Here is a 16,318-nt window from a genome sequence, read left to right as displayed (position 1 = left end):
AAAAAAAAGGTGATGAAGAACCTAGTGGCAAGACGGGAATAAAGACACAGACCTACTAGAGAATGGACTTGAGGATATGGGGAGGGGGAGGGGTAAGATGTGACAGGGTGAGAGAGTGGCATGGACATATATACACTACCAAATGTAAAATAGATAGCTAGTGGGAAGCAGCCACATAGCACAGGGAGATCAGCTTGGTGCTTTGTGACCACCTAGAGAGGTGGGATAGGGAGGGTGGGAGGGAGGGAGATGCAAGAGGGAAGAGATATGGGAACATATGTATTGTATAACTGATTCACTTTGTTATAAAGCAGAAACTAACACACCATTGTAAAGCAATTATACTCCAATAAAGATGTTTAAAAAAAAAAAAAAGATCAAATAATCTTTTATTTTTCATTACTTATGATTAAATGTTCTTCATTTATGTAGTTTTTGCTTATTTTTCAAACACTTCACTTTTACCAAGGTTGTCTAAAAATTTTATGTTTGAATGATAAAATATAACCATTATAAATGTTTTTCTTAGTATTTGTAATATATTTATAATTTCTCTGATGTGTAAATATTTGTTTTCACTGTTTTTTTTTAAATTTGGTAAATTTCACACTCATAAAAATATCCATAAAAGTTAACACCAATACTTTACAATAAATCTAAAGAGATGCTGATGTGGAAAAAAAAAAAAAAAAGACTATGAAAGCATTCAGGGCTCATCTCTGATACAGGGATACACTACCACAGTGGATACAGGGTCTGATTAGCGAAACAGAAACATTCTCCTTAGATAATGATGTTACTGGGTTTGATATTTAAGATACTATTAGTAGAGGTAAGTGAACACATGTAGGAGAATCATTTATTTATTTGCTTTTTCTCTGTTTGTTTTATGAGGGAGAAGAGTGGAGTACTTCTGGAGCATCAGAGGAATGATCTGTAGATGATCCCAAGGAAGCCAGAGGTGGAGGCCAAGCACACAGACAAGAGGTAAGCTCTAAACAGAAAGGTAAAAACCTTGTTGTCACAAAGGCTAGTTAAGCATCACTTCATAAATCAATCTTGTCACTAGAACTAGGGACATGCAGAAGCTGGTCAAGGACTACAGCCAACATCATATGTACAATGGTGACATTCTATCCCGGGCATAGATAATGACAATTTCTCCTATTTGTCTGCGAGTCAGGAGACTAAAACTGAAACCTACATGGATTCTTGGTCCTTAGATGGGAACTTAAAGCCACATTTAAAACACAGAGGAATTTCATATCATTTCTACTAAAATGTCAGTAAATAGAGTCCAAATCAATGGCCCCCCAATGACTAAGGTTGGGGATTTTCCTCTGCACCTTACTGTGACCATTTATCAGTAACATGACAAACCTCAAGCGAAAAAAGAAACACGTAATGGGTTTTAAAAAATCCCACCAGGATATTTGTTTTCTTCATATTTTACCTGGCCCTCATATATTATTTCTATGACAGCAACTCAGTGGCAATTTGCTGGGGCACTGGTTGTAATTTTTCCCTCTTGCAACTTAAGGCCAAAGCACTGTGGTGGGACCTACTGAGAAGTCTGCTTCCTGTCAGTGCACAGTTTGCTACAAGCAACCCTTTCTCTGGGCTGCCAGGGCCTGTGGTCTGAACTGTGTGACACTAACATTCAATTACGGTAAGATGTCTATTTAATAACTGACATTTCCAGTAAACTTTTTGTGGGTTCCATATGCCTTAAGGCAATTAGAAAAATTTCAGAGGATACTAAGAAATATTAATACTTTATTGACAAAATTTACACTCCTCTTCTGATTTATTCTGACCAAAAATATTAAGGATTTTCCTTGGAGCTGCTTCAGACATAGCTAGGATAGATGTGATAAGACTTTAGTGATCAAACCCTGGGAGTGAAAAAGCTTAGCACTATTTCTGCAGGACAGGAAATATTTTCAGCTGATGATTTCAGGTCCGGAGAAGCATCTGAGAAGTCCTTTTAGGTTTTCTATGGTCTGGTGACAAATACACGTCCTCTCATGCTTATCCTCACTTTAAGTAAACCATGGTGGCTCCTAGCAACACTCTGCCCTCCAGTCATCAGCACAGCTCAAAAGCAAATAATTCTATGAGTTCTCCAGTTAATGTAATCAATGGGATTTGCCTCCTCGGGAACTAATGTTAAGTTTTTCCACAACCTTATCAGGTTCTGTATATAGGTACTTATCTAGTTAACAAGATAATGAGAAATACTATCATGTAAGCTCTGAGTTTTCTTGGATAGGAAGTTTGAATTATTTTTCTCTTCTTTTAAACATCTTGAAGAGGAGAAAAGTTGTCTCTTCTCCTTCTTCCAGCTTTGATGGGATCAGCCGAGGAATACATTTTAAATCAGAACTACTCACAGGACTCCATGGATCTTGGTTTCAAAAAGTCAAATGTCAAGCTAGAAGGCGGGTTTGGGGAATGCAACAAACATGCATACATTTTTCTGCTCTGCTCCAGAAATACAGAGCTGATAACATTAAACAAAAAGTCCACTAGATGCATAAAACTTTGTGGGTAAATTGTGGAGTTTCAATATTGTTTTCGTCTGATCAATCAGGAATAACATATTATATTACATATCAATTCACAGTTCACTATCAAATATTTTATTTTATTTGATGCTCAAGACTCCCCATTGGGTAAGCAAGGCACGTATTTCCAACCCCACTGCACAGACTGGAAAAAAAACTTGCAGAGTTTAGTGACTAGACCAAGGTCAGACATCTAGTAATTAAGGAACAGGAGTAAATCAGAGCCCTCAGTCTCTGACTATACCAAAGATGAAAGATGCAGCCCTTAGGTCATTTAATATATAATTTGTAAAAATCTGAAATGTCTTTTCAGTGAGCCATCTTTCGTGTAAAGAAAGAATCACCTACATCTAATCTCTTAAAAGAACAGGCTAAAATGGTCTATGCTCCATATGGCTGTACAGCTATACTCAATCCACTCTGATAGGGCTTTCAGTCCCTACACTACACTGAAAATGTTCTCAAAAAGTCTGTGACAACCTTCCAATTCAATGAACACTTTTTTGACCTGACCTTACTTGAATTCTTGGTGCCATTTATCACTCACTCACTCATGAAATTCTCTCTTTCTTTTTTCTTGGCACCTTTGTCTCTGTGTTTTCTTAAGATGGGCAGCCTGTGGCAATTGAAAAATCATTGGATCTTAAATATCACATACACTTGGGTTATAATTCCCGCACTGTCACTTACTAGTTTGAGGTCTTGGGAAAATTAACCATAACAAGCCTCAATAAAAATAATTAATATTACCAAAATTACAGGACAGTTTGAGAATCAGAGATAACATATGAAAGCCTCTAGTCTTAGCCCATCAAAAGGCACTCAGTGGACAGAGGCTCCTTCTCAGTCTATTTTTGTTGGGCTCTTTCAGTGACCACCCAGATATTAATATCATCAGGGTTCTGATATATTTCAAACCTCTTCTCTTTTCACTCTCTATACCACCGCTGTCCAATAGGACTTTCTATGATGATGGAAACGTTCTATAATCTGTGCTTATCCAATATGGTAGCCATAAGTCACATGCAGCCTTTGAGCATTGAAATGTGGCTAGTACAACTGAGAAACTGAATTTTTAACTTTATTTAATTTTAATTAGTTCAAGGTTAAATTTAAATTTAAATTTAAATAATCACATGTGACCAGTGGCTACTTATAGGATAGTGCAACTGTATATTTTCCCTTGGTAGCTTCATACCACCCCATGACTTCAGCCACCACCTTTATACAAAGAATTCCCAGTTTTATATTCCAGCCTTGATTTCCACCTGCCTATTAGACTAACTGGGCATCTCACAGGTGCTTACAATTCAACATGTTCACAACTGAACTCATCATGCTTTCCTTCAAACTTTCTCCTCCTCTTAGTCCTTGCATCTCAATGAAAGCACCATAGTCCATTTATGTATCCTAGTCATGAACCTGTAATTACAAAAGACAGTCCATTTCTCCACCAAGCCTCCATGTATAGTCAGCCTACAATCATTCATATATGTTAAATAACTTCTTCTCTCAATATGTGCTGTCATAGGCTTAATACAAGCCTTCATTACTTCTGACTGAGAAAATATAATGGAGCTCTAATTTGTTGATGTGCTTCCAGTCACACCTCTCACCGTGCCTTCAATCATCTTCCACATGGCTGCCAGAGTGTTCATTCACTGATATGATCTTGTCTTGCACTTACTCAAAACCTGTCAGTGGTTCCTAGATTTAAGGAGATTCACATCATTTGCCCTATCTCTAGCTCTCCAGGCTCATGTCCTATTACACACCTCAGAGGAAGAGGAGAGCAAGAAAGGGGAAAGAAGCTTATTCAAAGAAATAATGGCTGAAAACTTCCCTAACAGGGAAATGAAACAGACATCTAAACCCAGGAAGCACAGGGAAAGAAACAGACATCCAAATCCAGGAAGCACAGAGAGTACCACACAAGAAGAATCTAAAGAGATCCACACCAAGACACATTATAACTGAATTGTCAAAAGATAAAAACAAAGAGAGAATCTTAAGGCATCAAGAGAAAAGCAACTTGTTATGTACAAGGGATCCCCATAAGACTAATAGAAGATTTTTCAGCAGAAACCTTGCAGGCCAGAAGGGAGTGAAATGATATATTCAAGTGCTAAGAGAAAAAAAAAAAATTAACAACCAAGAATACTCTATCTAGTAAAGTTGTCCCTCAGAATTGAAAAAGAGATAAAGAACTTCCCAGACAAACAAAAGCTGAAATAATTCATTATTAGACCAATCTTACAAAGGAATGTTAAAGGTGTTCTTCAAGCTTAAACAAAAGAATGTTAATTAGTAACATGAAAACATATTAAAGTACAAAACTCACTGGTAAAGGTAAATATTAGTTTAAGTTCAGAATACTCTAACACTGAAATGACAGAGGGTAAATCAGTTATAACTTTACCATGGGGGTTAAAAGACAAAAATGTTAAAAATAACTATTACTACAATAATTTGCTAATGGGTGCACAAGATAAAAATATGTAAATTATGACATGAAAAACATAAAATGGAAGGGATAGTACAATACAGAGCTTTTGGATGTGTTTGAAGTTAAATTTTATCAGCTTAAAATAGACTATTATAATAACAAGATGTTTTATGTAACCACAGAGCAAAAACCTATAGTAGATACATAAAAGATTAAGAGAAAGGAATCAAAGCAAAGACCTACAGTATATAAGTAACCAAAAAGCAAGAACCTATAGTAGATAAGTAAAAGATTAAGAGAAAGGAATGAAAGTATATCATGACTAAAAGTCATTAAATTACAAAGGAAGAGAGCAAGAGAGGAAGAAAGGAAAAAAGAAACTACAAAATGACCAGGAAACAATGAACAAAATGGTAATAGTAAGTCCATACCTATCAATAATTACTTTATATGTAAATGAACTAAATTTTCCAATCAAAATACACAGAGTAGAAATATGGATTAAAAAAACAATACCGAACTATATGCTATCTATAAGAGACTCACTTTAGCTTTAAGGACACATATAGGCTGAAAGAGAAGGGATGAAAAAAGATATTCCAAGCAAATGGAAACCAGAAGAAAGCTGGGATAGCTACACTTATTTCAGACAAAATAGACTTCAAGAAAAATACTGTAATAAGAGACAATGAAAGTTGCTATATAATGATGACAAGGTCAATTCAGAAAGAGGATACAACATTTGTAAATATTTATGTGCCCAACATAGGAGCACCTTACTATATAAAGCAAATATTAACAGACCTGAGAGAGATATACACAGCAATCAAATAATAGTAGGGAACTTCCACACCCCACTTTCAACAATGAATAGATCATCCAGACAAAAAACCATTAAGGAAACATTGGACTTAAATGACATGTTAGACCAGATGCACTTAACAGACAGTTACAGAACATTCAATCCAAAAGCAGCAGAACAGCAGAACACACATTCTTCTCAAGCACACATGGAACATTCTCCAGGACAGATCATATGCTAGGCCATAAAACAAGTCTTAATAAATTTAAAAGACTGAAATCATATGAAGCATCTTTTGGACCACATAGGTATGAAACTAGAAATCAGTTGCAAGTGGAAAACTGAAAAATACAAAAACATATGGAGATTAAACAACATGCTTCTTAACAACCAATGGTTCAAAGAAGAAATCAAAAAATACCTTGAGACAAATGAAAATGGAAAGACAACAGACCAAAGCATATGGGATGCAGCAAAATCAGTTCTAAAAGGGAAATCTGTAGTGATAAATGCCTACCTTAAGAAACAGAAAAGATCTCAAATAAATAAGCTAACTTTACACCTCAAGGAACTAAAAGAACAAATTAAGCCCAAAGTTAATAGAAGAAAGAAAATAACAAACTAGGGTGGAAATAGATAAAGACTAGAGAAACAATAGAAAAGATAAATAAAACTAAGAGCTGCTTTTTTTAAAAGATAAACAAAATTGAAACACCTTTAGCTAGATTAAGAAAAAGAGAGAAGACTCAATAAATTCAGAAATGAAAGAGGAGACATTACAACTGAAAACACAGAAATACTAAGGATCATAAGAAACTACTATGAATAATTATATGCCAACAACTTAGATAACCTAGAAGAAATGGATAGATTTCTGAAAACATACAACCTATCAAGACTGAAACATTAAGAAATAGAAAATTTGGGCAGACCAATTACTAGTAAGGAAATTGAATCAGTGATCAAAAACCTCCCAACAGTATTTGTCTTTCTCTGTCTGACTTATTTCATTTAGCAAAATACCGTCTTGATCCATCCATGTTGTTGCAAATGGAAGAATTTCATTCTTTTTATGGCTGAATAATATTCCATTGTATTATATACCACATCTCGTTTATCCACTCGTCTGTTCATGAGCAAGTAGGTTGCTTCCATAGCTCGGTTATTGTAAATAATGCTGCTATAAACATTGGAATGCATGTATCTTTTCTAGTTAGCATTTTCATTTTCTTCAGATATATACCCATAAATGGAATTGCTGGATCATACGGTAGTTCTGTTTTTAGTTTTTTGAGGAACCTCCATACTGTTTTCCATAGTGCCTGCACCAATTTGTAATCCCACTAACAGTGTACAAGGGCTCCCTTTTCTCCACATCCTCGCCAATATTTGTTATTTGTAGACTTTTTGATAATAGCCATTTTGACAGCTGTAGGTTGATATCTCACTGTAGTTTTGATTTGCATTTCTCTATTAATTGGTAATGTTGAGCATTTTCCAATGCCTGTTGGCCATCTGTATATCTTCTTTGGAAAAATGTCTGTTCAGGTCTTCTGCTCATTTTTAATTGGCTTCTTTGTTTTTGTGATACTGAGTTGTATGAGCTGTTTATAAATTTTGGATATTAACCCTTTATCAGTAATATCATTTGCAAATATTTTCTCCCATTCAGTAGGTTATGTATAAAATAAGCAACAAGGATATACAATACAGCCCGTGGAAATATAGCCATTATTTTGTAATAACTTTAAATGGAGTATAATCTATAAAAATACTGAATCATTACATTGTACATCCCAAACTAATATAATATTGTAAACTAAGTATACTTCAATTAAAGAAAAACCTCCTAACAAAGAAAAGTCTAGGACCAGATGACTTCGCTGGTGAATTCTACCAAACATTTAAATAAAAATACCAATCCTTCTCAAACTATCCCAAAAAATAGAAGAAAGAATACTTCCACGCTGTTTTTACAAGGTCAGTATTATGCTGATACCAAAGCTGGACAAGAACATTACAAGAAAAGAAAATTACAGGCCAATATCCTTAATAAACATAGCTTCAAAAATTTCAGCAAAATATTAGCAAACCAAGTGCAACAGTATATTAAAAGCACCATACACCATGATCAAGTGGGATTTATTCCAGGGATGCAAGGATGGTTCAACATCTGCTAATCAATCAATGTGGTACACCACATTAACAAAATTAAGAATAAAAATCATATGACTATCTCATTAGATGCAGAGAAGCACTTCACAAAATTCAACTTCTTTTCATAATAAAAACTCTCAACAAATTCAGTATAGACAAGACAGAATGTACCTCAAAAATAAATATCATATATGACAGGCCCACAGCCAACATCATACTCAATGGTAAAAAGCTGAAAGCTTTTCCTCCAAGATCAGGAAGAAGATAAGGATGCCCATTCTCACCAGTTTTATTCAACATGGTACTGTAACACCTCACCAGGGAAATAAGGCAAGAAAAAGAAAAAAAATTAAAAAGTTTAAAAAACCAAAAAAAAAAAGAAAAGAAAAAAAGCATCCAAATCAGAAAGGAAAAAGGAAGTGTCTCTATTTGCAGATAACATGATAGTATATGTAGAAAACTCTAACAACTCCACTAAAACCTGTTAGAATAAATGAATTCAGTAAAGTTGCAGAACAAAAAAATCAATATACAAAAATCAGTTTCAATCCTATGCACTAACAACAAACTATCAGAAAGAGAAATTAAGAAAACAATCCCATTTACAACTGCATTAAAAAAATAAAATACTTCGGAATAAATTTAACCAAGGAGATGAAAGATCTGTATACTAAAACTATAAAACATTGATAAAACAACTTAAAGAAGATACAAATAAATATAAAGACACTATGCGTTCATGAATTGGAAGAATTAATATTGGTAAACTGTCCATACAACCCAAAGAGTCAATGCAAGTGCTATCAAAATTCCAATGGCATTTCTCATGGAAACAGAAAAAAAACTAAACTAAGATTCATATGGAACTACAAAAGACACCAAATAGCCAAGCCAATCTTCTGAAAGAAGAACAAAGCTTGAAGCACCACACTTCTTGGTTACAAACTATACTACAAAACTACAGTAATCAAATAGTATGGCATTTGGACATAAAAACAGACACATGGATAAATGGAACAAAATAGTGAGCCCAGAAATAAATCCATGCATATATGGTCAATTAATTTATGACAAAAGCACCAAGAATGTACAGTGGGGAAAAGGCAGTCTTTTCAATAAGTGGGTATTGAGAAAATTGGATATCTACTTGTAAAAGAATGAAACTGGACACAAAACCTTTTATTATACACAAAAATCATCTCAAAATTAATTAAAGAATGGAACATAAGACCTGAAACCATAAAATGCCTGGAAGAAAACACATGGGGTAAGCTCCTTGACACTGGTCTTGGATTTGACATTAACAGCACAGGTAACAAAAACAAAACCAAACAAGTGTGACTCTATCAAACTAAAACACTCCTGCACAGCAAGGATACCATCAACAAAATGAAAAGTCAACCTATGGAATTCACAATAACCTAGACATGGAAACAATCAATGTGTTCATCGATGGATGACTGGATAAAGAAAATGTGATAAATGCCTTTTAAAAGAAGGAAATCCTGTCATTTGTGACAGGAAATCCTGCCATTGTGACAACATAAATGAACCTAGAGGGTACTATGTGGAGAAATGAGGAAAAAAAATTACACGGAGACTAAACAACATGCTACTAAAGAACCAATGGGTCAATGAAAAAATCAAAGAGGAAATTTAAAAATACCTTGAGACAAATGACAATGAAAACACAACCATACAAAATCTCTGGGATGCAGCAAAAGCAGTTCTTAGAGGGACGTTCATAATGATACAGGCTTTCCTCAGAAAACAAGAAAAATCTCAAATAAACAACCTAACCTACCATCTAAACAAATTAGAAAAAGAACAACAAAACCTAAAGTCAGCAGAAGGAAAGAAACAATAAAGACCAGAAAGGAAATAAATAAAATAGAGATTAAAAAAATAGAAAAAAAATCAATAAAACCAAGAGTTTGTTCTTTAAAAATGTAAACAAAATTGACAAACTTCTGGCCAGGCTCACCAAGAAGAAAAGAGAGGACCCAAATAAACAAAATAAGAATTGAAAGATGACAAACAACAACCAATACTGAAGATATAAAAAAACCATAAGAAAATACAATGAATAATTATATGCCAACAAATGCAACAACCTACAAGAAATGCACATATTTCTAGAAACATACAGCCCACCAAAACTGAATCAAGAAATAAGTAATTTGAACAGACTGATCACTAGAAGTGAAATAGAATCTGTAAAAGAAACAAAACAAAACTCCCTGTAAACAAAAGTCCAGGACCATGTGACTTCACTAGGACATTCTACCAAACATACTAAGAACTTACACCAATCCTTCTCAAACTCTTCCAAAAGACTGAAGAGGAGGGAACATTACCAAAGTCATTCTATGAAGCCACCATCACCCTGATACCAAAACCAGACAAATACCAAAAAAAAAAATTACAGGCCAATACCTTTGATGAATATAGATGCAAAAATTCTCAACAAAATATTAGCAAACCGAATCCAACAACACACAAAAAAGATCATATACCACGATCAAGTTGGATTCATCCCAGGGTCACAAGGATGATTCAACATACACAAATTAATCAATGTGACACACCACATTAACAAAAGAAAAGACAAAAACCACACGATCATCTCAATAGATGCAGAAAAAGCGTTTGATAGAAGTCAACATCCATTCATGATAAAAACTCTTACCGAAGTGGGTGTAGAGGGAACATATCTCAACATAATGAAAGCTATTTATGACAAACCCACAGCCAACATAGTAATAGTGAAAAGCTGAAAGCCTTCCCACTAAAATGTGGAACAGTACAAGGATGCCCACTCTCACCACTTCTATTCAACATAGTATCGGAAGTCCTAGCCACAGCAATCAGACAAGAAAAATAAAAGGTATCCAAATTGGAAGGAAAGAGGTAAAACTGTCATTACATGCAGATGACATGATACTGTATATAGAAAACCCTAAAGACTCCACACAAAAACTACTAGAATTGATAAACAAATTAGGCAAGGTGGCAGGATACAAGATTAACATACAGAAGTCAGTTGCATTTCTTTACACTAACAATGAAATATCAGAAAGGGAAAGTAAAAAAACAAAACAAAACAAAAAAACCGTTTAAAATTGCATCAAAAAAATAAAATAAAATACTTAGGACTAAATCTGACCAAGAAGATGAAAGACTAACATGCTGAGAACTATACTGATAAAGAAAACTGAAGATGATTCAAAGAAATGGAAATATATCCCACGTTCTTGGATTGGAAGAATTAATATTTTTTTAAATGGCCATACTACCCAAAGCAATCCACAGATTTAATGCAATCTCTATCAAATTACCCATGACATTTTTCACAGAACGAGAACAAATAATCCTAAAAGTTATATGGAACCATAAAAGACCCAGAATTGCCACAGCAATCCTGAGGAAAAAGAAGAAAGCTGGAGGCATAACCCTTCCACACTTCAAACGACACTACAAAGCTACAGTAGTCAAAACAGCATGGTATTGGCACAAAAACAGATATATGGATCAATGGAACAGAACAGAGAGCCCAGAAATAAATCCACACACCTATGGTCAATTAATCTTCAACAAAGGAGGCAAGAATATACAATGGAGCGTACTATGTTAAGTGAAATAAACCAGAAGAGAATGACAAATATACTGCGTGAAATCACCTACATGTGAAATCTAAAAAAAAAAAAAAAGAATGGTAGTTGCCAGGGGCTGGGGGCTGGGGGAACAGGGAGGGGTGAGGTTGGTAAAAAGGTACAAACTTTCAGTTTTAGTTATAAGATGAATAAGGTCTTAAGATCTAATGTGCAACATGGTGACCATAGTTGATAATATTGTACTGTATAACTGAAATTTGTCAAGAGAACTTGTGTCCTCCCCCCCCCCAAAAAAAGAGAGAGAGAAATAAATATGTGAGGTGATGATAGATGTATTGATTAACTCAATGGTGGAAATCCTTTCACAATATGTGTGTGTATATATATATATATATATCAAATTATCACACGGTATACTTTAAATATATTATAATTTTATTTGTCAATTATATCTCAATAAAGCAGAATAAAAATGTTAATGTCAGGCAAGACTGAATTCAGGAAATAGACACTTTACAGTAATAATAGGTAAATGCATTCCACAATGAAAATGTAAGCCTAATGTTTATGTGATAAACAGCACTGAATCAACATTTCTAAAGCAAAAATTGCAAAATATAAGGAAACGTAGAAATGCAGTATTTATGAGTTTAATTGACTTATCTCAGTCTTCGATAACTCAAATGAACCAAAAATAAGAAAAGATATGGAGTACTTAATAACAATTAAGAAGGTAGATCCTAACATGAAAGATTATGGGTTTCTGTCAAGCACCCTTAATAATTTGCAAAGTCTTACCATATATCATTAGGCCATGTGTTAGTTTCTCAGGGCTGTCATAAGAAAGTACTACAAACTAGGTGGCTTTAAAAAAACACAAATTTATTCTTTCACAGCTCTGGAGTTTGGAAGTCCAAAATCAAAGCATCATCAGGACCATACTTTCTTTGAAGACTCTAGAGGAGGATCCTATCTTGCCTCTCTCTAGCTTCTGGTGGTTGCCAGCAATCCTCAGTGTTCCTGGCTTGGGAGTGCATCACTCGAAAATCTGTCTCTATTATCACATGGTATTTTTCCTGTGTGTCTCTCTGTCCAAATATTCCTCTTCTTAAAAGGAGACCAGGGATTTCCCTGGTGGTCCAGAGGTTGGGACTCCGCACTCCCAATGCAGGGGGCCTGGATTTGATCCCTGGTCAGGGAACTAGATCCTGCATGCCTCAACTAAAGATCCCACATGCTGCAACTGAAAGATCCCGCACACCACAACGAAGATCCCACGTGCAACTAAGACCCAGTGCAGCCAAATAAATAAATAAATAAATTTTTTTTTTTTAAAAAAAAAAGGACACCAGTCATTGGATTAGGCCAACCTTAATCTAGTATGACCTCATTTCAACTTGATTATATCTTCAAAGACCTTATTTCCAAATAAGGTCACATTAACAGATACCGGCAGTTGGAATGTCAACATATCTTTTCAAAGAACATAATTCAACCTACAACAGTCCAGACAGGAAACCTCAGTACCAAAAGTAGAAATAGTTTAGATCATATTCTTTGATCACAATTCAGGAAAATTAGAAACTAATAACAAATTTTTTTTTAAATCTTTGTCACATGAAAATTTTAGAATATCTCTCAGCTCATGAGGAACTCAAATGGAAATTTAATGGAAAGTAAATCCAACATTAGAGAATACCTAAAAATAATGATAAGTGAAAGTTTAAGGTATCCATAAGTCAGAGGAAAATTCATAGCCTAAAATACAAAAAATTACTAGACAAGAACAACAACAAAAAAGAATCTAGAAAGGAACCTCAAAATAGTCCTCAGGTAAACAGAAGAAAACAAATACCAAAAATAAAATCCAAAATTAATGAATCAGAAAACAGGAAAGTATTTGAGCTAACAAATACATTTAAAAACTGGTTCTTTGAAAAATGAATTAAAATATATAAACCATGCATTGCCTAAGCAATTAGAGAGGGAGAAAAGAAAACTGAAAAATACCCACAGTCACAGGTTAGACTCATAAGATAATTTGGTCAACTTTATGTGTGTAAGTTCAATAACAAAGAATTGGATGGTTTCTAAATAACTAAAAAGTTCCCAAACTGACCCCAGAAGAGATATAAAATCAAATAAGTCAATTACTGTAGCAAAGTACTGAGAACTGCCAAAGTGTACCCTTTAAAAGTCACTGGGAACATAAAGCTTTATGGGTAAATTCTATAATAATTTTAAATGATAGCTGATTAGAATACTTAAACTGCTCCAGAGCATAGAGAAGGAAAAAAAAAAAAACTTCCAAATTATTTCTGTAAAATCAGCAAAAGAGTGAAACCAAATCTAACAAATATGCTACCAAAAAAAAAAAAACTAGAGACAATGTCACTTATGATTGTTATGCAAAAAAAAGAAAAAAAATCCCCAAATCCAAAAATAGTGAACACTGGAAACTATTCGGCAGCATATTAAGAGTATATACCACAAAAACAGTGGTTATCATTATTATAATAACTCTAAAGTTCTAAACATCTTTGGCTCTAGGAAAGAATGGTTCTACTCCACAACTCCACATATGCATTGTGAGTGCACATTGATGGTGGGATCAAACTGTGGTCACTCCACTATGGTTCAATCTCAGTGAGAGAAGTTGTTGCACCATTATTGTATCTATCTTCAACCTAATATTAATTAATAACAAAACCTCTGGATGGGAAGTCCTGTAGTGGAATGGCTAAGAGCATCGCTCAGGATTCAGAGACTGACTGGGGTCAAATCCTGGCTCCACCACCATTACCTGTGCAACCTTAGGCATATTATGTCCATAACATACCTTCTACCTAATCTCCTGATACACGTCCTTTCTCCCTTCCATGAGTGTTATACTTTTAGTAACTCTCAGCGACTTTTGCTCACCCAGTATTCGAACTTAGTTGATGATTAAAACATAAGAGCTTCCATATTAGCTTGGGACTTTCTGGACTGAGAAAAAGAAGAGTATAGATATTTTTACCATAACGCTAGAAAACAATTCATTAAGTCCTCCTCTTCTTATTCCCTCTCCTTGCGTCTTCCTCATTTCTTCTTGCTTCTTGCTGTCTATCTCACTCTGTCTGTCTCTCTCCCTTTCTCTGTCTCTTTCTTTCTCTCTGTCTCTCTTACACACACACGCACTATCCTAGGCAATATACATGTGTCATTTTTCAAGGTGCCTTGCTGGGGTAAAATTATTTCTAGATAAATTAAGCCATATGTGATGCCTAGACTCAACTCGATCTAGGATTGGTGGAAACTCAGTATACATCTGAGGCTAGACAACCTGCTTAAGTGATTTATAGAGGTATTTCAGTTAAGACCCTGAGCTTCCTCCAATAAAGTCACAGATAGCCTTGGGGCTACCCAAAATTAGAAGTAACTGGATGAAAATCTCATACAAGGAAATCTGTAAAACTTCCTTGCTCCAGGTATAAATATTATATCAAATGTTCTCCCAGATATGGATTTAAGACAGGATTTTGTTAATCCTAAAATGTCATGGCATGCCCATGAGTCTAATATTCTTGTGTGTTGAGCTAAAATAATATTTATGGATTAAATTCCTTTTTTGAGAATTATGTTTCATTTGGGGCATTACTGAGGACTTAAGCTCAGGATACAGCCTCTCAGATATCTCTGAGGGATTGTTCTGCTGAATTAAATTATTTAAATAAATTATGTTGTAGCTGAAGATCAGATATATTCAAAGGGCACACTGATAAATGTTAAAACTTAAAAAAACTTTGTTGGAAGAAATCTTAAAATGCTAAATAAATGAAGCAAATAAGCATTTTTAAATGATTATAGAAGGTAAAAGAAAGGACAGAAGAGACTCAACTCAAGTTTGTACCAATAATTATAATGCCTAACATTGGTTCAAGCATATTACATAGATTATCTATTTTGATCTTATAGTAAGTCTATGTTGGGGTTAATAATCTCAGCATCCACAATGTGCAGATAAGGAAACTGAGACTGAGATAAATTAAGAAACTCATCTGAAGTCATCCAGCTGGGAATACATGGGACTGGGATCCAAACCTGTGCATAGTTATCCCAGACAGAGCGTGTGAGCTCAGGCTTGGATTCCTGGGTTGGAGAGGTGTTCATGCCATCCACATCATAGAAGACATGGAGGGTGTGAAGCACAAGCTTCCTCATCTTTGCCATATTGCCCTATAATGTATCTATACATGTGCTTATTTATCATATATGCACCTCCTCCTCCACTTCCGTCCATAGAGCTAACCGTTAAACATGTGTTCTTGACCCATCTCTTCCTCTACTTGGTATCTTTCTATAACCTCTTGTACCTTTATCTTCTGTCTTCCTCTCCAATGACTTTCCCTTAAATTACAAAATGTGAAAGCCACTGCCATCACTGGAGAAAACAGACTTCTCTGTATATAGACTATACAATCTCTTGACTTCTATTTATAACCAAACACCATGAAACAATATCCTGCAGTTATTTTCTCTACTATCTCACTATCCACTGACCCTCAACCCTTCATCTTGCTCCAGCATTCACAGGCCCTCTAAAATTGCTCCTAATAAAATCTAACAAAAACCTTCTACCTGCCTGCATAGTCCAATGGACTTCAGGCCTTGTTTCACTTTACTAAGATATTTGATATCACTGCCAATTCCTTCCTTCTTGATATCCTCTCACCTCTTCCCTTCAATGCCA

Source organism: Eubalaena glacialis, chromosome 11 (genome assembly GCF_028564815.1).
Source record: "Eubalaena glacialis isolate mEubGla1 chromosome 11, mEubGla1.1.hap2.+ XY, whole genome shotgun sequence".
Lineage (NCBI taxonomy): Eukaryota > Metazoa > Chordata > Mammalia > Artiodactyla > Balaenidae > Eubalaena > Eubalaena glacialis.
The sequence above is the reverse complement of the archived record's forward strand: the minus strand, read 5'-3'. Positions refer to the sequence as shown.